Here is a 24608-nt window from a genome sequence, read left to right on the forward strand (position 1 = left end):
AACAGATTATAGCCTGGTATAACTACATCCCAATTGCGACGTACTTCTGGACTCAGTACCGTAGACATATCAGCACTTGTTTCTCCTGTTTACTGCTGTTAGTCTCAATACCTTATTTATCACGGACTCCTGAGGAAGGTGTGTTGTCCGAAACACGGACCGTGTCGGGTGTTCTGGTTGGTAATAAGGTTATATACCATTGATGTTGCAATAAACAGTGCCTGCAGTTTTTGAATTGTTTTTTGCTTGCTGCTTGTCCTACTGCAGTTTTTGTTGGATTCTCTTTTTGTGTACTATAACTACATCCCAGTCATGGTTTTCTGTGAACCACATCTCCATGATCGTCACTATATCCAACTCATTTTCTTCCATCACAGCTTCTAGATTCAGAATCTTGTTTCCCATACTTCGAGCATTTGTAACATAGTAACATAGTAGATGACGGCAGATAAAGACCCAAATGGTCCATCCAGTCTGCCCAACCTGATTCAATTTAAATTTTAAATTTTTTCTTCTTAGCTATTTCTGGGCAAGAATCCAAAGCTGTACCAGGTACTGTGCTTGGGTTCCAACTGCCGAAATCTCTGTTAAGACTTACTCCAGCCCATCTACATCCTCCCAGCCATTGAAGCCCTCACCAGCCCATCCTCCACCAAACGGCCATACAGACACAGACCGTGCAAGTCTGCCCAGTACTGGCCTTAGTTCAATATTTAATATTATTTTCTGATTCTAAATCCTCTGTGTTCATCCCACGCTTCTTTGAACTCAGTCACAGTTTTACTCTCCACCACCTCTCTCGGGAGCGCATTCCAGGCATCCACTACCCTCTCCGTAAAGTAGAATTTCCTAACATTGCCTTTGAATCTACCACCCCTCAACCTCAAATTATGTCCTCTGGTTTTACCATTTTCCATTTGCTGCTTTCCAGACATTGTCCCCTTTTCAGTGATTTACTTACCCGAGGGCTGCAAACAAACACAGCTCACAAGACTGCAGCGTAGGCTGGTGTCATGTGGTGAAACCGGTACATCTGATCTTCTATTTTTGTCTTTTTTTTCTGCTTCATTTCCTTTGTGGAACTTTTTGGTGCTATTTGGATTTTGTTGTTTTGCAGTATATAGAATCCAGGGGAAAAAGTCAAATCTAATGATTCAGAAGTGTGAACTAAGATTCAGAGAAGAACCTGATGTGTGAAATTTATAGTGTTAAGTTTTTGGTGACCTGCATGTGAAATTCAGCAAGCTGCATATTTTTTTTCTTTATCACAGTTTAATCAATAGCCATTCAGTGGTAGCAATGACAATAGCAACAATGCAGGTGATTCTTCCTTTTCACTTTCTTCTGTCTGGAGATGCCATACAGATCACTTTGGTCGCCAGCATTTCTAATGTAGAGTTGGCTATCTGCAAATTTCTCAGGTATTGTGAGATACTGATATCAAGTATCTCTGCAGGGAGATGTATTAATCAAAATTTGTATTATTGCATTTAGTTACTACAGACAGAGTAGCAAAGCAAATTATTGTATAGTTTTCCCTTGATTTTATCATAGATGCATTTATTTCATAAATCAGACTTTATAAAAAATATTAGAGCAGGGGTTCTTAACCTGGGGGTCCATGTATGGTTTTCAGGGGGTCTGTGAAGGTCAGATAAAAATTAAGGGCTCCTTTAACTAAGGTGTGCTAGGACTTTATCGCGTGCAATAGCGCGTGCTACATTGCTGTGCGCACTAGACCTTAATGCCAGCATTGAGCTGGCATTCATTCTAGAATCGTACCGTACGGTGTAGTGCGCGGTAATTTCCTGCGTGTGCTAAAAATACTAGCACACCTTAGTAAAAGGAGCCCAAAGATTTATATTCACTAAACAGCCCGGTACTGTTGATTTTTCTAGCAGATAATGAGAGAGTAGAAGTAGTAGTAGTAGTAGATCTCTATTAATTTGCATAAGAGGATTGTATTTCATAATTATAGTGAGTGGCCATTACTTTTTGCATAAAAAAGGAGTGTTTAGACTGTTTAAGTTTAATAATACTTCCCCCTCTTTTACGAAACTACAATAGCAGTTTCTAGCGTGGGGAGCCGTGCTGAATGGCCCGCACTGTTCCCGACGCTCATAGGAACTCAATGAGCGTCGGGAGCAGCAAATGCCATTCAGCATGGCTCCCCGCGCTAGAAACTGCTTTTGCAGTTTCATAAAAGGAGGCCTTTGTATATGTCATATATGAATGAAACAAATCATGATAAATAAAGTACATTATATTCATTGCATTCAAAGTTGTGTTTATGTGAATATTTCCGGGGAAGGGGGTCCATAGCTTTCATCAGGTTCTTAAAGGGGTCCGTGACTCAAAAAAGGTTAAGAATCACTGTATTTGAGGTATTATAAAATAATATATTATTTTGCTTCTGTTGTAGGTATTTATCTAAATAACCGAAAAAATGCTCAAGCTGTGAATACCAAAAACCCTCCAACAAAATCCAAAATCAAACAAACAGGCAGGAAAAGACCTCAAGAGCTCAGTGAAACAGAGTTGCAAAGCCAGATAGCATTCATGTACTGATCACATGTTTTGAGCAATCAATGGTCAGAAAAACCTCCACCTTTTTAATTTGAAAACTCCCCTTTCTTATAAATTGTCCTGTGTATTTTTTTTTCCTTATTTTTTCTTTGTTCCTTTTTAATCATTTCTTAATATCAATTTTCTTTATATTAGTATCAACAATATATTAAAGTCCTTCCCACTTCGCAAGGAACCATGGAAGAGCAAACAAAGTTCATCCAAAATAGAAAAGATTTTCACTTAGCTGAAGAATATAGCTGATCCAGCAAATGAAACAATCTGATGTACCATATAGTTTTAAATCTAATGCTCACTACATATCTATCTATCTGTCTATCTATTGTACATAAAGTATTACTGCTAGCAATGCCAGTATGATGAATTATGGCAAAACTGTTTACTTGTATATAACCCCTGAATACCCCTCACTTGACCAGATAGAATAGCTGCCATTGTAGCAGGATAAAAATGTCATTTTTTTTGTACTATTTTAATGAGGCAGAAGTGTTACTCAGTTACTAAACAAGCTGAGGAAGATTTTCTTTTCTTAGCATAATGTTGACTGTACAAGGTAGAAACTAACTCAAGACTTCTGGATTAGGCTTAAAAATAAGATGTGAAAATAATTAAATGCTCATATTATCCACAGTATAGCCAAAGGTTAGATAAATTCTATGAAGATTCTGCTGCCACAAGTGAAACAGCGCTCATTATCTTTACTAATCTCTAATTTAATACATATCTTATTGTTTACCAGTTTTTGAAAACTAATGTGAAGGAATAATCAGTAGAGAACACTGAAAAATACATTTAGAGCTCCTCTTACTAAGCTGCGTTTTTAGCGTGCGCTGCCCCCCGTGCTACGCGGAAAAACTAACGCCAGCTCAATGGAGGCATTAGCATGTAGCGTGCGCGGCATTGCAGCACACGCTAAAACCGCTAGTGCAACTTAGTAAAAGGAGCTTGTGTCTTGTGTCTTGATTTTCCCCTCTGTTCTCTTGTAGTTCTACCATCAGTATAAAATAAAGATGTTGAGACTTATTGCCATGGCTAATTGTATTAACATTACTCCAGAGGAAATAGTTTTCTTCAGTAAGTTTCTTAGGATATTGCTCTTCAGAGACAATCCAGTTATTCCTCTGCAGAAACATTTGCAATTTAGGATTAGTGAAATGATGATACTTTAGAAATATGAAGGGCATTTGTTATCGTAGATGTGCTAGAGGTTTTATTATTATTATACAATTTTTCAAGTTAGGAGCTCTTTTACTAAAGTGTGATAGTTTTTATACTTACTATATATTTAATGAAATAATGATGAAATAATGATGTAGTGCAAAGCCTGTGCAGTGAATGCACGGGGTATGCACTGTATCTGCTCTGTATTTTCGTGCACAGGGCACACAGTGAACATTCAGCCACTGGGTTATATGCTTAGGCCGATAGCATGAGGCATTTGTGCTATCAGCCTGGGCATGCAACATGATGTTAAAGTCCCTTATGAGACTTCTGAAGAAATCCCCCCCCCCCCTTTTCTCACACTGCATTGCCGAGCAGAGCAAGCTAAATGCTGAGCCACCAATATAAATAGAATGGGTGGTTCAGCATTTAGCTTGTTCTGCTCAGCAGCAGCACAGCTTGATCGGGGAGGGGTGGTGTTAAAAGTAATAGGATAAGAGATAATATCCTATTATGGACATGGGACTGGTTAAAAAAAAATAATGGGTCTAAAAACAGAGGAGAGGGAGATAGATGGTGGGCAATGGGATTTAGGGATGGAAGGAACAGAAAGGGAGAGATGGTGGACCCTGGGGTGGTGGGGAAGGAGGGAAAGATGCTGGATGAAAGGGCAGTTGAGAAAAGGTGGATCTGTGGATGTAGACGAAAAAAGGGGAGGGAACGGAAATGGAAGTGGAGGATAGAAATGGCAGATGGATGGTTAGAACGGAGAAAGAAGGAGACCCTGGCAAGCAAGTTATCAGAAGACAACCAGAGCCTGGGACCAACAAGATTTGAATAATGACCAGACAGCAAAAGGTAGAAAAACTAATTCTATTTTCTGTTTTTATGATTACAATATGTCAAATTTGAAAAGTGTATCCTGCCAGAGCTGGTATTAGACCACAAACGTGAGCTAGGATTTAACAGAGAGGAAAAGTCTTTTTTGTTTGTTTATTTTGTATACACCACAGTGCCAGTGTGGTTAGGAGTAGGCAAAGGGGATAAAGAGGCTATAAAAGAGGTGAAGAGGATATAAAATAAACCCACCAGGATGTTTTTTAAAAACACCAAATTGGGCAGGAGAATTGAATCGAATCGAAAAATCGATTAAATAGGCTGAAACAAATCAAAATATTTTTTCCTGAATCGGGCAGCACTACACCACATCTAAAATAGATATAGCAGAATTAGAATAGGAACAAACAGAATGGTTGCGGGAATACAACAACTCCTCTATTGGGTAAGACAAAAGAGGTTAAGGCTCAACTTGGAAAGGAGAGGGCAGAAGACAGATATATATAGTAACATAGGATAGTAAATGATGGCAGATAAAGACCTGAACGGTTTTGGGTATATGCTTATAAGTGGTATGGTATGGTGTAATGTGTATAGTTTTTTTATGTAAAGCTTGTAGGGTCACACTTGTGGAAATTTATGGTATAGAAGGATATTTGAGGAATATCTGAGAGGTTGGTTATATGTTTTGGAGGAGTAGAAGGTATGTAGGTATATGTGTGAATGTACGTGAAGGGGATATGAGTAGGTATGAGGCTGAGTATGTCCTTTCTTCATTTGTCTTCTGTGTTCTTTCCTCTTTTTTCTTCCCTCCAGTGTTCTCCCTTTTGCCCTTCCTCCCTTCTGATGTCCTTTCTCCTGCCCCCTCCTCACCACTAGAGTTTCTTATTGACTTCTACATGGCTCCTCTCAGTCATCTACTTTTCTTTCATTGCAGTTTGCCTTCCTTTCAGGTTTTTGTGGCTGAGCTAGAACTCTCTATCATCATACTGTTTTTTTGTCACAGCCAAGTCTGCCTGTTCTTTATCTTCCAGTGGTGGTCATAGGGTCCCCACCATATACTGCTGCCTCCACTTCATTTTCCAGGTGTCGCTCAGAGGGAGCGTATAGGGCAAATGAGGAAGTATGAATGCTAGGGTGTACAGATAAGGGGACAAAAGAGTGAATTGTTCAAGGGAGTATGGATGAAGTTCAAGAGAGAAAGAACATTGGAATAATACAGGTGGACATTATCTCTATGCATGGCAACACCAGCAGACATCAGGCAGATCAATGAGGAAACCTTCAGTGTCTTATGAGCAAGCAGAGACAAACAGTTCTCAAAGTCCAGTCACATTACTACTACTACTATTTAACACTTCTATAGCACTGAAGGTCATATGCAGTGCTGTACATTTTGGCATTAAATAGGCAGTCCCTGCTCGGAAGAGCTTACAATCTAACTTGGACAGACATGACATAAAGGGTTGGGGATGCAGAACTCAAGGAGGAGAGTTAGAAGTTGAAAGCAGTCTCAAAGAGGTGAGCTTTTAACTTGAGAGCTTGAACACTGCCAGAGACAAGTACTGCCATAGGAATTCAGGCAGTTTGTTACAGGCATATGGTGCAGCAAGACAGATAGGACGGAGTCTGGAGTTAGCAGAGGAAGAGAATGGCACAGATAGGAGGGACTTATCAGTTGAACGGAGTTGGGGGGGGGAAGACATAAGGGAAGAAAAGTAAAGAGAGATAATGAGGGGCAGCTGAGTGAATGCATTTGTAGGATAGTAAGAGGAGTTTCAATTGTATTCAGAAATGGGAAGCCAATGAAGTTACTTTAGGAGAGGGTAACATGAGTATAGCGGCTCACACAGAATATGAGTCATGCAGCAAAATTTTGGATGGATTGAAGGGAAGGAAGATGGAAGACCGGATACCTGAGAGCAGCAAGTTGCAGTAGTTTAAGCATGAGGTGATGAGGGTGTGAATAGTGGTTTTGGTAGTGTGCTCAAAGAGGAAAGGTTGGATTTTGGCAATATTATAGAGGAAGAAGTGGCATGTTTTATTGATCTTTTGTATCTGGTTGGAGAAGGAGAGAGAGGAGTCAAAGATAACTCCGAGATTGCGAGCAGACAAGGCATGGAGAATGAGAGTGTTGCCCACAGAGACAGAGAATGGGGGAAACGGGGAGGTGGGATTAGGCAGGAAGATGAGCTGCTCCATTTTAGCCATATTCAGTTTTAAATGGTGGTGAGACATCCAAGCAGCAATTTCAGACAGACAGGCTGAGACTCTAGTCTGGGTTTCAGTAGAGCTGTCCAGTACAGAGAGGTAGATCTGGGAGTCATCCACATATAGGTGATACTGGAAACCATGGGAGGAGATCAGCACACCAAGTGAGCAGGTGTAGATCAAGAAAAGAAGTGGTCTCAGGTACGGAGCCTTCAGGTACACCAATTGATAGCGGAATGACTGTAGAAGAAGAACCACCATTAAATACACTGAAGGTGCATTGGGAGAGAGGAAGAAAACCAAAAGAGAGCAGAACCCTGGAATCCCAGCAAGGACAGTGTATCAAGGAACATGCAGTGATCAACAAGATCAAAGATGCTCCAAAGATGCCTCCAAAGATGGCTTAACCAGCATTGAGATCATTTGTTCAACAAGAACCAGAAATCTATCCATTGAACTTACAGCAATTAGAGAAAGATGAGATTTTATTATCTTGTTCCTTTTCTTTATGCTTCATCATTATTGATGTCTGATAACTAAAAACATTTGGAGATCCAGTTGGCATGTGTCAACTCACTACTGCCATCGTATGTTTCTGTTCATGATAATGCTGTAAGTATATAAAAGTATCAATGCTTTTTTTTAGTTCAAAAATCTTTTATTGAGTTTAGTATAGAAAGTACAATAAATGTTAACAAGGCAAGAAACATGCATGCCGTACCAATGCAAAGATTCACAAAATATTATCTACATAATGTAATACAGCAGGCAGACCTATGCCTATCTATAAGGAGGAAAGTAGCAGCACAACATTCAGCCAAAAGTACATTAATATCCAAAACACAGAGCACAGAGAGACACCAGAGCCATACACCCATCTGCTTTCCCCTGCGATGCTAGGTGTTAAAAAAAACTGTAGCAAAAGTGGGGCCAATGTCGTCTTAACGGCTTGGTAAAATTTGATAGTAATGCCATCTGGTCCTGGTGCTTTATTTGTTGCCATCTTGTTGATGGTGTCAATGATTTCGGCAGCTGACATAGGGGATGTCAATTTTATGATGATCTGTATCAGGCAAAAGGGGCAAAGAGACTTGTTCAAGAAATACATGTGGATCATCGTTATTATGCGATTCAGTTGTGTTCAAGACTTCATAAAAGTTTTAAAATTCCTCTAATATCTCAGTTGTAGTGGAAGTATCTGTGCCGTCCACCCAGGTCAGGCAGGAAATGGATTTACGTTCACTTTTATGCTTTAAGTATGAGGCCAAAAGATGACCGACTTGTTATTGTCCGCATAATAGTGGGCAGCGTGTAGAAATACAGAATGAGCAGCAGTTTTCCTCAGTAAGGAATTGTATTGAAATCTGCATCTCTGCAACTCCCCCATATGAAGAGGGTTTTTGATATCAGAGTGGTGCGCTAATTCTTTTGTTTTCATCATAGATTCAAGCTTTTGGAGTTCTGCTGTATTTTTCTTTTTAACCATCAAGCTGAACGACATTATCACTCCTCTAATGTACACTTTAAAGGAGTCCCATGTGACACCCCAACTGGTATCCTCAGGAATATTAAAAAGAAAAAATTCAATGATAACTTTTTCCACATGCTCCTTAAATCCATCTTCTGAAAGCAGTGACGAGTTAAATCTCCATGCTTTGGATGGCATAGGGGGTACTAAGTTGTCCAGGGTAAGCATGATAGCAGCATGATCCGATATGGAAATTTCTTTGATAGAGGAGTCAGTAAGGGACTGAAGTAGTGAGCTGCTTATGAGAAACATATCAATCCTCAAGTAGGATCCATGTGACGGGGAGTAGAAAGAGAATTCCTTATCATTTGGTGAAGCATTCTCCAAGCATCGGCTAACTCGAGCTGTGTCATTATGTCTAGCAAAGCAGCACTCGCCTTCATTGGTCTATATATTGCTGTAGAGATCCTATCAAGGCATGGGTTCAGAATCAGATTAAAATCACCGGCAATTATATGATAAGTAGAGTTGGAATTCACAACTTGATTTGCAATCTCCTCAAAAAACTCGGGATAATCCAACGTTGGAGCATAAAGATTAGTAACAGATACAAGGCATTTATTAACACTCAAGTTAACCTGGACCCATCTACCACTACCATCATGAGAAGATGAAAGGACAGTGACATCTGATCTATTTCTGACCAGGGTAAGGACCCCATTTCTTTTCCCTGATGCAGGAGAAAAGTAAGGTAAGTGGGCCCATGGGAGACATATTTTATTAGCTTTTGTAGAACTTAGGTGGGTTTCCTGTAGTAGTATAATGTCTGGTTGTGAGGAGCTTAGGTAGGACAAAATTTTCTTCCTTTTAATAACATTATTAAGGCCCTTAACATTCAGTGATATTATATTAAATGTCATTGAAAAGTGTGCCAATAATGACAAGAATTATCCATAACAGTAATCTCAATTGCTCTAGGGTATTTTCCTCCAGTGTCAACTCTGTACAGGAATAGCAAAATAGAGCTGCAGTCATACCACCGCTCCCCATACAGAGAAAACATCCCACAAAAAAAAACACATTGTGAGTTAGAGAGGAGAAAAAGGAAAACCAGCCATCACAAGCCAGTTTAGAAAAGAGAAACTAGTTAAGAACATCAATAGTGAATAATCAGCATAACATAACTGTAACACAATAACAATTTTCTAGACCACATAAAAGTGGCATAACAGGACCACAGAAAAAATAATGACCACAGGGAAAAGTAGTGTGCATACATCAGTAACGGGTCTGTGCCAGCATATAAATTTAACTCGGCAACATCAAGCATTATGTCCAATCAAAAGCATAATATATAGACAATGAGAGTGAGTAGAAACCACACTCCATAAGTTATAAAAGCAGTATGGTGAGACAGAGTTGTTATAACAGAATTTGCAAATTTGCACATTAAGGACATCAAAAGCAAATAAACATCACAGGAATGATGAAGGAGAAACGTGTAAGGAATATACCTAGACACAGTCTCAGAAAAGAAAGATGAAAGTTTCAGGAAAATATCTATGCTAGCATGTAATTTTAGTACAGTGATATCAAGCAGTAAGACTAGCAGAAGCAAGATTACATTACATTAGGTAGATATTTCTTTTCCGCCATTACCTTGTGGTTCAAGGCAGATTACAAACGAGGTATAGAAGGTAGGTTAGAAAAGAAGATCTCTGGTCATATATAAGCAATGCACATAAGTGGAGAAAAAAAACAACAACCCCCAAAACAAAACCCAAAAACCCAAAGGAACGCACTCCAGTGTCTACAAGAGTAGTATAATGAAACAGTAATGTTATAACAGGATTTGCAAACTTGCGCAGGTAACCAAAGGCTGACTGCCAAGAAAAACCACAGCATAAGAGAGATACCTCCTAGGGAAAACAGATAGGTATAAGTAGAATATGAAATTAAAAAAAAGAAAAGGAGGGAGGGGACGAAAGTCCAGTCTGAAAATTATCTATGATATATTTTGGAGTGTCATATTTTAAACCAAATTAAGTATCTGATATCTTTTGGTGTGCTATTCTTAGTTTGTTGTAATCTGCTTTCTTGGGGTTTAGCTTATGTATTATGGAATAATCAACCAACTCCCCCCCCCCCTTTATTAAGCTGCAGTTGAGGTTTCTACCATGACCTGGAGCACTAAATGCTCCAATGCTGCTCCGATGTTTATAGAATTCCTATTTTTAATTTTAATGCAGAGTTTATATACCGCTAAATCACCACGCAGACTTCAGAGCAGTTTACAAATACAATTAAAATTTGACTAATACAATGGCCACAAAACTAATCAGGTACTTTAAGTAATTTACCTCTCTGTCCTCTTGGGATCACAATCTAATTATAGTACCTGTGAAAGAAATATACATACCAGCGATAGATAAAAGAGAAGAAACAATAATAGAAATAAATCTATAAAAGAAATAATCCAATAAAAGGCACAACAGAAGAAAAGAAAAAAAAACCCAACCCTCTAATTTAAAGAATCCCAAAGAAAGAACTAAAAAATAACCATTAATGGCAACAAAAGCTAAAAAAGTAAAATAAAAATAAACCCCCATCTTAATCAGCTTCAAGTTCTATGGCACAAACCAAGCCAGGCCAGCCTGAACTAACACCATAAAAGTAATTCCTCCACTGCACCTGAAAGGCTTGAACCAAAATCTGTAGCTCCTCCAGCTAGAAAAAGGCATCCTCCATGCTAGTAGGACAGGGTCCCAGCAGTAGGTCTGCACTACCTTGTTGACAAACTTCACAATGGGTATTCCATCCAAACTGCTCCAAGGCCAGGGCCCAAACTCAAGCTTCATTTCTAGGGTCAAATGCAAAATGACCCAAAAGAGCTGCAGGTCCTGCAAGGCCGGATGACTTATATGATGGTGACTGTGATCTTGCAACAGGTGCACTGGGCTCCTTCATATGGTTAATCAGAGCAGTGTTGGAGCATTTAGCGCCCCGGGGCGTGATAGAAACCTCTACTGTGGCTTAGTAAAAGAGGGCCAAAATAAATTGTATTAAATAAAATAAATCTTAGGGGCATTTTTACTCAACCATATTAAGTGCTTTATTAAGTCTACATAATAACTGCTAGAACAAGAGCTTTGTGGTACTTTAGCAGATATGGTGCAATAAACCACAAGTTAATTGCTTTTAATGTCAGGGGTCATGGCATGGGTGAAGAATGGGCATGGAAGGAGTCTGATAGTTAATACACTACAATTATCAGGTGATGTCATGAAATTAATACAGGACCTCTTACCACCTCATAAATAGAAGGCACTGACTGGCATATTTTATAAAGTCCACCTAGAGTTAGTTGTCTGCATCGGCATGCCTAGCCAATGTAGGCACTTAATTTAATTGATTAATAGGTTGAATTGGTGCTGATAATTGGCACTTAGCACCTCATAATTGATTTTAATTGGGACATAATTGAAAATTAGGCACCTAACTCAAAAAAATTACAATTCTAAAAAAAGTAGGCACCTTGTCCAAAGCACCTACCTAAAAATAGGCATGGTTAGAGGCAGATGATGGGTGTTCTTTTGTGTTAAGTACCTCTTTGTAAATGGGGCACCATTAGGAACCTAATCCCCTCCTTTACAAAGCCATGCTAGCGTTTTAGCGCCGGCCACCACGGTAACGGCTACGTTGCTCATAGAATTCCTATGAACGTCTGAGCTGTTACCGCCGCGGCCGGCACTAGAAACGCTAGCACGGCTTTGTAAAGGAGGGAGTAACTTAGGTGTAAGTATTTAGATGAAGAAAACCCTGGCTTAAATAGAGTATGCCTAAAGTTAGGATGCCTAACAACACCTAAGCAGACTTAGGCAGTGCTAAGCAGGATTCAATAATGTGTGCCTAACTTTTATAGCATCACACTCGTTGGAGCCTAAATTTTAGGCACATTTTATAGAATAGGGCTCTAATAGGGAAAGTCTATAAAAGGTGCCTAAAGATAGGTACCAAATAGGTGCCTGTTGGGCACCTAATTTAATTAGTATATTGGCTTCAATATACAAAATACAAATATCAATAATAATAAAATGCTAGAGGCGCATGCGCTCTTGAAAATTTGTGAGCGCTGGTGCCGTGAGGTGTGCTTCTGTGCCAGTCCTCACGGCGCCTGCGCGTGACTGTGCAGAAGACACCAGTGACTCCTCCCTCCTGCTCCTCTTCAAAGCAGTCTGCTGAGGTTCGCCAGCCGCTGTAGCGAACCTCACAAGCCGCTCTCCACCTCCATGCAGAAGGAGTCGCCGTGTCACCTCCCACCCTCACTCGCCGCTGCCGCCACTGATCCTCCTCTTCAGAGCAGCCTGCGATCGTGGCCGGCTTTAAAGAACCTCACAGGCCGCTCTCCAGCTTCAGTAGCACGCTCCCTCTGATGCACGGGATCGCGTCAGAGGGAACGTGCTACCGAGCTGGAGAGCAGCCTGCGAGGTTCGCTAAAGCCGGCCACCACGATCGCAGGCTGCTTTGGTGAAGAGGAGCAGGCCAGAAGACGCCTGGATGTTGGAAGGGTAAGAAGGGAATCAATACCGGGAGCCAGGGGGAAAGGGAAAGGGGGCTGCTTTGGGGGGGAGGTGTGTCCTGGGGGCAGACAGCTTTGCTCGGGGGGGGGAGACAGAAGGATACAGACAGCGGCCAAGGAGAGAGAGAGAGATAAAGAAACACAGATAGACAGACAGACACATCTATTATAGCACCCGTTAATGTAACGGGCTTAAAGACTAGTACAATATAAAATTATGAGATTTAATAAACAAAAAATTGTGTGATAGGTGCTTATCTTTTTAGGCACGATTCAACATACAATAGGTGCCTATCTTATGGTGCCTAACTCCAAAGTAGGCATATTTAGGGGGTGGAATCTAGTAAAGACTCTCTTGAGAATAGAGATGGTACTTGGCCTGATGGTCATACTCGCAACACTATTATGGCCTCAGATCAAACAAATAGTCCAAGTTCAAAATAGTAATGTTTTAAATGCAGTTTCTGTGCCAAACTACCCAAAATGCATGGAAACACCAGCATCTCTGCCTTCTCCTTGTTTTTATGCTTATAGGGCCTCCTTTTTAAAAAAAATATTGGCTCTGTTGAATATAGTAAAATCACGCATTATCCACTGTTCTAAGATAATGAGCTGCTACAATGCAATATCATGCAAAGGAACTCATTAACTCAGAATTCTCTGTCCAGTGGTACACAAAGATGTTTTCACTTGCTGTTTTGGGTGTTGTTGTTTTTTTTATAAACCTTGATAAAGTGTAATTTTCTTTTTTTATACTAACCCTAGACCTCAAGTTCACAAGGAACTTTTCTACACAGCTAATTTGCATGCATCGAAAACAAAACTTCTGTTCAAATGAGGTCACTAACCTGCAGGAAATCCTACGCATTGTTTGTCAGTCTTGATGTTTAATAGGAACCATAATATGTGACACTATAAAATTTACCCTCTGGGAACCAGAAATATTTTGAGTGAATGTCCTTTATCATTAGTATAGTCAGCCTGATTAATAGGTTCAAATTCATGCCATCTAATAATGCAGTTGCTTACTTGAAATGTATTTGCAGTTGAATACATCCAGTTAAGAAATGGAGTAAACAAAAGTTAACCCGTGCTTTTCTCATGTCTAATGATGTCCTACTGTGAGACATGATAAGCGTGGCATCATCACTCGTTTTATTGATACACAGTTTTTCAAATCTATATACTTATTTATTGATATGTATTTGTTTGATATTGTTCTCTTTCTTAAGACAAGACACATAAGAACATAATAGCCTTACTGAGTCAGACCAATGGCCCATCAAGCCCAGTAGCCCATTCTCATGGTGGCCAGTCCAGGTCACTGGTACCTGGCCAAAACCCAAAGAGTAGCAACATTCCATGCTACCAATCCAGGGTAAGTAGTGGCTTCCCCAATATCTTTCTTAATAGCAGACTATAGACATTTCCTCCAGGAAATTGTCCAAACCTTTCTAAAACCAGCTACACTATTCACTCTTACCACAACCTCTGGCAATGTGTTCCAGAGCTTAACTATTCTCTGAGTGGGAAAAAAAATATTTCCTCCTATTGGTTTTAAAAGTATTTCCCTGTAACTTCATCAAGTGTCCCCTAGTCTTTGTAATTTTTACGGAATGAAAAATTGATCCACTTGTACCCGTTCTACTCCACTCAGGATTTTGTAGACTTCAATCATATCTCCCCTCAGCCATCTCTTTTCCAAGCTGAAGAGCCCTAACCTTTTTAGATAAAATATTGTAGAATGCATAGAACATATTCAGTGTCATTTTAGATAGTTCATGTATGGGTGAATATCAACATAGAAATAAAAATGTGTAGAAAATGTAACATATTTTACAAGCTTCTGCTAGTAGGAGTTCAAAAAATTTGCTATGTTGGTCTTTCTGTATATCTACTCACTGAATTATTACCAACTATTTTACATATTTTACAAGAACAGGCCTTTAAAATAGTTTCAATCTAAAATTGAAAGAGGAGGAAGAGGTGCATCAGAATCCCTCAACGTTGGCCCATGCACCAGCTGCTGTGTCAACCCCAACTACTAAGCCCAGATACCTTGAGCTCCTCCTCCTGCAAGTCTCCCTCATGTACAGACTTAATGCAGGAGCTCAGCGCACAGAGGCAGATCATGGTTCAAATAGTGGGCCTGCTACAGAAGCTGATTAAGCGGTGCTGGCTGCCACACTGAGGGCCATGGACACAGGGACAGAGGAGTGATCATACTGGGACAGCCCAGAGGTATATCCAGCCAAGTATCCTGTTCTCAACAGTGGCCAAGCCAGGTCACATGATTCAAATAAATGTACAACATATATCATGCTACTTATCCCACTCATAACTGATAGTTTTCCCACACGCATCTCAATTATCTAAATATTTAATTTAATCAGAGATTTATAGATTGCTCAGTGCCCTTAAAGGTTCAAGAGATTTACAGGAACCCATAGAACATGGGGAATTTACAAAGCAGTTGATAAAACATTTTACAAACAAAAGTTTACAGAATTAGTTGGTACAACATTTTACAAACAAGAGAAGACGAGGCAAGCGAGGGCTTGCGGGAAAAAAGAGAGGTAGGATCATGAGATTCAGAACCCTTGAAAGTCTAATGGATCATTTTGTTAGGAGATGGATGTTGTAAAGGAATGTTTTCAGTTTTCTTCTGAAGTTCAGGTCATTGGTTTCTGATCTTGCTTCCATGGAGAATATCCCACAAGGAATAAACACTTGTATGTGACTCCTCTCGTTAAGGCCATAACGCACCTTTGTAAAAGGAGCCCTAGGGGACACTCGATGAAGTTACGGGGAAATACTTTTAAAACAAATGGGAGGAGTTTTTTTTCACTCACTAGTTAAGCTCTGGAACGCATTGCCAGAGGTTGTAGAAAGAGCGTATAGCATAGCTGGTTTTAAGAAAGATTTGGACAATTTCCTGGAGGAAAAGTCCATAGTCTGTTATTGAGAAAGACATGGGGAAAGCCACTGCTTGCCCTGGATCAATAGCATGGAATGTTGCTACTCTTTGAGTTTTGGCCAAGTACTAGGGACCTGGATTGGCCACCTTGAGAATGGGCTACTGGGTTTGATGGACCTTTGGTCTGACCCAGTAAGACTATTCTTATGTTCTTAAAGAAAGTGAACAAATTAAAATTAGGACAAATATCCTCGTTGATAGCAAATCTCAGGAAGTTTTTTTTTTTTTTAATAGACAATGGTGTTAAAAAAACATAGCATTCCAGGGGTTATCCATAGTTCTGTCACAAGAAACTCATAGCAGATCCCTTACTTCAGGTGTCGTCAATTCTTGAATAACTGACTTTAAAACATATTCATCTTTTTTTTCTAAAGTCTACAATCTGTACAGTATAGCAATGTGGTCCCTTAGAAATAATATAAACACTAATATACCCCCTACTGCAGTTCATATGCTTCATTATGTGATCCATTAATTGATCCAAAACATAGGTAGAAAACATTTCTCAGATCTTTTTCAGTCCAATGCTGTTTAGAGTGAATAGAATGTAATAAAATCTCTGCAAACACTATATCATCATTGCTGTAGATCTCTCTCTCTATTTTTTTTCCCCTGCGTCCCTGCAGTTGGTCGTTGAGAGTATTGAAAAATCATTTTCTAACAGCGTGTGTGGTAGATCATGCAGTTCCTTTCTGATTATTACACCTTTCCCTTTATCTACTCCCCCACTTGCCTACACACATGGGCACTGGTACTGTACATGTAATTGTTGACTTTGGATCACTACAGAAAGCAGTAATAATCAGCACACAAAGGCCCCTGCAAGCTGCTGTTTTTCTAATTCATTGTGGACTAAAAATTTACTTTAATGGTTTATTGTATACCCTGTACTTTAAGCTACAACCAATGCAATAAAACAAAGACATTATGCTTTTTCACATCCTGATATCCCCAGCAGTATATAATACACATATGAATTGTAGCTTTATCTCCATTAATAGCTAAGAAGGATAATTTTGTAAACCATTTTCATGCCTAAAATATTCTTTTAAATATATACGTGGCTACCCCAAAATTTTAAACTACAGAACAGGGAAGGGGATGGGTAGGCAGGAACTGACTGTTGAACGCCAATCTTTGGGGAGTCCATGGTCCCTGTGGCCTCCCCCATTCCGATGCCCAAGGATAGGTCTATCTGGATAGTGAACTTAGCCGGCCAACCGTAAAATGTTGGCAGTGACCAGCTACGTTGCACAACATAGCTGGTCACTGGGCTAGCTGCTGACCAGGATATTCAGTGGGGAAAAAGTGGAAAATTGCTGGACTAAGTGTTTAACCCTCAGTCGAGACTGCCCCAACTTTGTTGGTTGGGCTGAGAAGTTTTCAGCAGCCTCTCGTAGATAATAAATGAAAAGAAACCAAGAAGAACAAAAAATATGCTAAAAAGGATGGGTGCTAATGTACAGCCTAAGACCCTTTGGTCAATCTGAGTCTAAGGCTACTCCCACTGCATCCCAGGATACACTGGAAAGGAGGCCTTAGACTGCGATTGGCCCAGGTACATAAGTCCCCTCCTATGAAAGGGGCCTTAGGCATCTGAGCCAATCAGGGCCTTAGGCCCCTCCCCGGTGCATGAGGTTACATTGTTCATATCTGTATTTATTAATTGAAAGCAGTATCTATTTTATCACCTTTGACAAGTTATGTGATGTCACAGTTTTATCATCTGTATGTATTACTTGAAAGTTGTGTATTTCTTGACATTTTCAACCTGATGTCACATGAGTATCATCTCTCTGCTATTGCCAACCTGTATATCTCACAATGACTTTGTCAGGTTTGAATTATTAAGCATTCATTAACATCTCCTTTACTTCACATGCCCTTCATTGCAACATGTGTCTGGGAAGTAGCTGTTTGCACATCTCCTAAGGCCACATCCATATAGATTGGGGCACAGGAAGCATGCTGAACAGAGAGCAAATCCTTGTCTTTATACTCAATTTCCAAATCTGGAGGGTTTGTCCCTCACAGGTTGGTAGTGCAGGACAACAAACCTTTATATTGACCCTATGTCCCTCTGTGGTATGTGCAATCAGGGGGTAAATCTGCTTGTGTGTTGAGGGAGGCTAGACCAACTCTCATGGTGGGAAACAGCCGGGGATGTGACACTTCATCTAGGGGCCAGAAGGCCAATATGATGCCATACCTATGTGGCCAGCGAGACCTATGTTTTGACCATGGCCACAGGACCCAGCATGGAGTTGTCCAGGAGAAGCAGAAGGCCAGCAGAAGGTACAGCTGCTGTCATACACCATGTAGCCCTATCACCCTCACCTTTTCATCAGAATCTGCTGCCTGCATGGGCATTGCCTTGTGGCCTGAGCGTGGGTCCCCAGGGTGCTGAAGGATGTAGAGTGCACTGCTCATATAGCTGTATGTCATATCCTTCAGCCCTGGCCACACTGCTGTTTCTGTGACCTGCTCTGTAGTCCCAGATTCAGGTAAGTAAAGAAACATAAGTGTATACTTCTGCTGTACACTTCACCTATACACCCTTTGGAGGCCATCTATCAGCCTTTTATCTCAGGATGTCCATACATGTGTTACAAAGTAGAGATTTACTGTATACGTTGTTATGCAAAACACTGATACAAATATATTTTCCTTAAAACATCCCATTGTAATAGTATGTCAACATATACATTTATTTTATTATTTATTTATTTAAAAAGCTTCTAGCCCACTTAAATCCTAAGCAGGTTATAAAATCACATATACATCAACTCAAATTCATTGCTAGGAACTCTGGTGATAGCAGTTAGTATAACTGACTATAAAAGCTTCACTGGCTGCCTACAGCGTCCAGAATATACTTCAAAACATGGTGCGTTGTGCACCGGACACATCACGCCAACTCAGTGGATGTGATAACCCAAATCTTCTCTGAACTCAAGTTCTCATCTGCCAGAATTCTCAACACCTCCAAAATGGCATTAGTTCTAGAAGTATAGCATGGGTTTAGCGCATGCTAAAATCCTGCGTGCGCTAAAAATGCTAGCGCACCTTAGTAAAAGGAGCCCATAGTCTTTGTAATTTTTGGCACAATGAAAAATTGATCCATTGGACCTGTTCTACTCCGCTCAGGATTTTGGAGACTTCAATCATATCTCCCCTCAGCCATCTCTTTTCCACCTGGCAGGCAAACAGTAGAGAAAGCTAAACAGCAAAAAGGCAATTCTATAAAATGACACATTTATAGATGCCAAGAATGCTTGTGTGAAACTAGTCATCACTGAGGCTTCTGAAGATTATATCCTGCATTAAGATTGTATATCTTTATTCGTTTTAATAATAATAATAAGTGCAACATATTATACAGACATTTTACACTTTAACAGCACTTAAATTCTATCAAATTATATTTTATGACAAATACATATATCATCCCCCCCTTTCTACATATCCATCAATTGCACTCAAATTAAAAGTTTTTCCCCACCCTGGACATATATGATCAAAGGGCAAAATCAACAGTCACTCCTTACAGAACATCCATAAATTTCCTATAATGTCCCTGTTGTATGGCCATAATACATTTCATTTTAAAAGTGTGGCATAGAGATTCCCACCAGAAAGTATAATTTAACTGATCCTAGTTTTTCCAATTCCTCAAAATAAGTTGTATGGCAACCCCTGTCATAGAGAAGTTTATTATTATGGGATTGTAGCTGTACTGTTTGAAAAGGTGTAGCTGTGCTGTTCATAATTATATATTGAACACTGAGGACACGCACAAGGTGTGGAAGTAATTGCTCCCGCCAGTAAGAAAATTTTATGACCTGATTTTAGACTCCTGCCCCTTGTGGTGCCTTCTCAAAATGGCTGCTGCAACCTTTCTCAGGTAATTGCCTAAAGAATTCCTGGGCACCCTCTCTCCCACCTTCCTGATCCCCCTCCTTCTGCACCTGAATCCAATAAACCCCTGTCCAAAGCCCCACCCCGTAGGTTTTCCAGCTCTACCTTTTTTTATTCCTGGTGGTTCAGTGAAGTCCTACAAACAGGAATGATGCTTGCTTACTCCTGCTTCTAGTGATTCCTTTCACAAGATGGTTATCACAACTTTTAGCATCACTCTTGCAGTACTCCAGGAAGTTACAAGATCTTATGCATATCTCAGCCGATATTCAACCATAACTCTAATCTGTATCGATGGTTCTTCTCTCTCTGATGCTGTAGGAGTGTGCTGATTGTTCTAAATGAGCGAGGTCTTGCAATACAAGTACGTATAGTATTTTGTATTAAAGTTTTTGGGTTGTGGAACGAATCTTATGAGTTTCCAGTATTTCTTATGGGAAAATTTGCTTTGATATATGAGTGCTTTGGATTACAAGCCTGCTTCTGGAACGAATTATGCTCGCAAACCAAGGTTTTACTGTATCTTACTTTTTTAAGGGATAAGGAGGAAAGTGTGGATAATCTTGCGAGGAGTAGGAATTTAAGACATATTTTCTATGTATGCTGACTGTGCCTCCCCGTGCTACATTTTAAATATTATATTGCTGAAATTCTGGAAATTCCTACTGATAAACTGATAAAGTCTTTTATTATGCCTGGTAGAACTAAACCAGAGAATGTGCCCCCTCAGGGATGAGTGATATAACTGCACTATTGGAGACATCAGATACACGGCTGGTAGCATTTTCTTTTGCGGTTAATAAAGACTGGCTCTTGGAAATGTCTTTTCAAAATTTCTATGTTGTTTTCTAATTTGAAATTGAGCCTATCCTGGTGTCTCTGAGATGCAGAGAAAGTGAACGCAAGTTCTATTGGCATGTCCAGAGGTGCTGTAGCTGGAATCTACTTTTTTTCTTAAAATTCTGTGGTCATATTATCTGCAATTGGAAAGATAACTCTAAGCCTAATTTTCATCTATGCGTTATTAGGAAATTATAGCGATTAAGCAAAATAATATTGCTAATTTTACTAGAACGTGGGCCCCTCTAGATGAGTTCTGTATGGACTTCAATGATAATGTTAATTGACCCTATTATGCTTTAAGAGTACTACGCAGCTTATTCTATTGTAGTATTGTATTATTGATATGCTTTATGTACATTTCTTCAATGTAGTACTGTATTTCTGTTATGTTTATCTATATTTTCTGTATTTTATAAATTTCTGTATTTTATAAATTCAATAAAATATTATTAAAAAAAAAAAGTACAACAAATATGTGGTCTGATGCCAGTCCTAAAAGAATGCTCTCTTAGTACCTCTGACAAAATGTCTCCCTTGAATTAGTCCCTTGCCTAAATTATTAACTTGCAGGCAGATATCTATTTGGATTGTTGTTTTCTTTATCAATTTCTTCTATATTCACTCCTCCAATTTTGTGGAGTTTTTCTGTTTTGGGGTTGCTGGATATAAGAATTTGGTTTGTACTATATGTGATTTATTTTTGTTTAAGTGTATTACTTGGATGGTTAGTGTAAAAATTTGCATAAAGAAAAAAAAAGTTAGATATTGAGAGGATAGTGGGAAGGGCAGGAGGTGAGGAGACAGAAAGGAATAAAAGAGGAAAGGAGAAGGGAGAAGCTTAGTCAAACACATACACACATATGCACACATACCGGTTCTCATATTACCAGCCACATCTAGTACCCATAAGTGCACAGTTCTTCCCCAATCTATTCATTAAGCACTTACACATCTATTCAATCATAGAGACATTTTCAAAAAAGGAAAACATCCAAAAAATGGCATAAATCGGCACTTGGACATCTTACTGGACAAAACGTCCAAATGCTGGTTTTTTGAAACCGACTTTCTGAATGTCTTGTTAGGCTTCTTAGCCACTGTGCATCCACAGTTCAAGGGGGGCGTGTTGAAGACGAGTTTCGGGTGAGCTTTGGGCATGCTTAGCATTTGAACATCTTGCAATGATAATTGAACATTTCCCAAAACATCCAGGATGGAATTTAGACGTCCAGAGCTAGACTTGTTTTAGAAGTGTCTATATGCAACAAAAGGTACTCAAGCTGACCAAATGACCACTGGAGGGATTATATAAAAGATCGTGATAAAACAGTACATATATGTCTCTAAAAGAGCAGCACCGGGTATGGGAAAGCTAATTAGAGCAGCAAACCGGTGTCTTGAGTAGCCTGCTGGGTGGGCTAATGAACCATAGGAAGGAGAACCCAGGCCCATAACCTACTCGAACTACTATATTTATGATGGAAAATATGATGTCACCAAAACCCTACTATATAGTGCCATATAGAAACCACCTGCAACCATAAGGCCTATTGGGGTGGTAGACAGAAGGGTATAGTAGGTTTTGGAGGAATTTTGGAGTGCTCACCATAAATTATAAGGGTGTTAAGGTGAGAAGCACATCTGGCATCCTTTATGTGACGTTCACAGCAGTACCCTCTAAGGTGCCCCACTGCTCTGTTAGTATATCTGTGTGGACAGTCCATTACAATGCTGGCCCCTCCCACATCCAGATAGTTTAGATTTGGATGTTTTGAACTTGAACCTTTTTGTGTTCAAAAAGGGTGAACAAAGAAAGGCATCCTAAGGTTGGATGTCCTGATGGCCAAGAAATACAAATAGGTCATTTTCAAAATAATAATAATATTTTTGGGATGTCTAGTGATTTCAAAAATGGATGTTTCCCTTCCCTGACTTTTTGAAGTCTTGCGGGAAGTATCCGAAGTTGGACTCAGACGCCCTATTGAAAATGCCCCTCCCACTGTGCCCCCTGTCCTACCAAATATAACACCCATGTACTTATTCACTCAATTACAAACTACTCATCACTCCTCCACTCACTTTCTGATCCTTCTTGTGACCCACTCATTCTACCCTAACATCCACTCACACATTCAGGCCTTCTGACACTCATAATACTCTCATGCACTATTCAGTCAGTCTCAGTGGTGTAGTAAGGGGGTAGGCGAGGAGGGCAGACTGCTCTGGGTGCCATGTTGGTGGGGGTGCCAGCACCCCTCCTCCTCTACCCCTTATGCCGCTTCCTACTTGTCCCCTTGCACACGCGCACCCCCTTCCCTCCCCCCATTCCTCTGGTTGTCCACTGCCACGAGCAACAACTTCAATGTGTTCCTTGTGACCGCGTCAACTCTTCTGCTGACGTCACTTCCAGGTGCCAGCATAGGAAGTGACATCAGAGGGAGAGCTACCGGGATCGTGAGGAGCATGTTCAAGTTCTTACTGGCGGCGGTGAACAACTAGAGGTATGGGGGACGGGGAGGGGGTACGCACATGGCATGGGGTATCGGGAAAGGAATGGGGGGGATAGAGATGAGGGCGGGGAGGGGCACCTCTGCCCTGGGCTCCTCACCCTCGCTACACCTTAGGTTTTGGCCAGGTACTAGGGACCTGGATTGGCCACTGTGAGAATGGGCTACTGGGATTGATGGACCATTGGTCTGACCCAGTAAAGCTATTCTTATGTTCTTATGTCACTAACCAGTCCTTCTGCTTCCTCCCATTCACTCACCAACTGAAACATAAGCACACACGTGCACCCAGCCATGTATTCCCTCTCTGAAACATGCCTTTGTGCCATGATCAGAGCATGCACTTTTCAACCTCTTTAAGATCTTTGTAACATTTTAAAACCATACAGTTGGGGGGGGAGGGGGGTTGGTCCCTCTTCATCACATAATTGAAAGGGTTAGTTTTAAGGAAAGATTACAAAGTCTGGATGTTCATTTCAGAGACACCTCAAGACAGATTACAAAAAAGCTATTAGAAAACTTAGTCATTTGCGATAAAATTATCTTAGCTACTTCTTGATGAGATTGCTTTAGAACTAGAGCTTTGAAGCCTGTCACAGGCCTTAAAAATAAAATTGCCTCAATAGTTGAAGAGAGCTGTATTAAAATGCAAATTTCCAGCTGTTAATATTTCTTCAAAACCAATAATCCCTCAAGGCCACCAATATGTCAAAATACTTAATGGAAAAATATCCCTTAGGCAGAATGGCCTTTCTAAGTTGACTTTTGATTAAACTTAAAAATACTCTATTGCAAAAATTTCAAAACCAAAATGAGATATACACATAATAGTATGGTAAAATGTCACTCTGAATGCAACTGGGGGAAGGTACATGAAGGTCACTAAGTTTTAAATAATTGGCCACTGTATGGATTTCTCAAGAAAATAATTAGCGATGAAATTTACCCTTATAGCCATTCTATAGAACACAAATGTAAAGTTTTGTTTTGTTCTATGTTTTTTTTTTCTAGATTAAAACTTGAAATCTGAACCTTTGGGCCACTGATACTCTTTAAAATAGGAGCAGACAAGCTAATATAATTTAAAGGTTTTTCCAATAGATATATAATTCACTGCCTAAGGCTTGAATTTGTATTTTCTTATAGAGAAATCTCAGGCCAGAGGGTCTTGCACTGCATGATTCAGTGAATAAATACAGCAGATCATAGTACATTTAACTGGTACTACATTCTCAACATAGGCACATGACTAAAATTAACAAAATGTGATTAACATAAGTCTATCCCTGCACCGAAGCCAGATTAAAATAATTATAGCACCTTATGTGTGAAAGTAAAAATAATGCTAAATCACTAGATAGAAATCAGAGACATCCTGCAAAACTGTATATTTCTGATACTATTTCATGTTGCTTAGGTTTCTAGGATTCAATTTGCTGTCTCAAAGTTTACCTCACGGATTGTATTTATGCTTTAGTTTGATCATTTCACTTTTATTATATTACCAGAATTGTAAGGTTT

This window comes from Geotrypetes seraphini, chromosome 2 (genome assembly GCF_902459505.1).
Source record: "Geotrypetes seraphini chromosome 2, aGeoSer1.1, whole genome shotgun sequence".
Classification (NCBI taxonomy): Eukaryota; Metazoa; Chordata; class Amphibia; order Gymnophiona; family Dermophiidae; genus Geotrypetes; species Geotrypetes seraphini.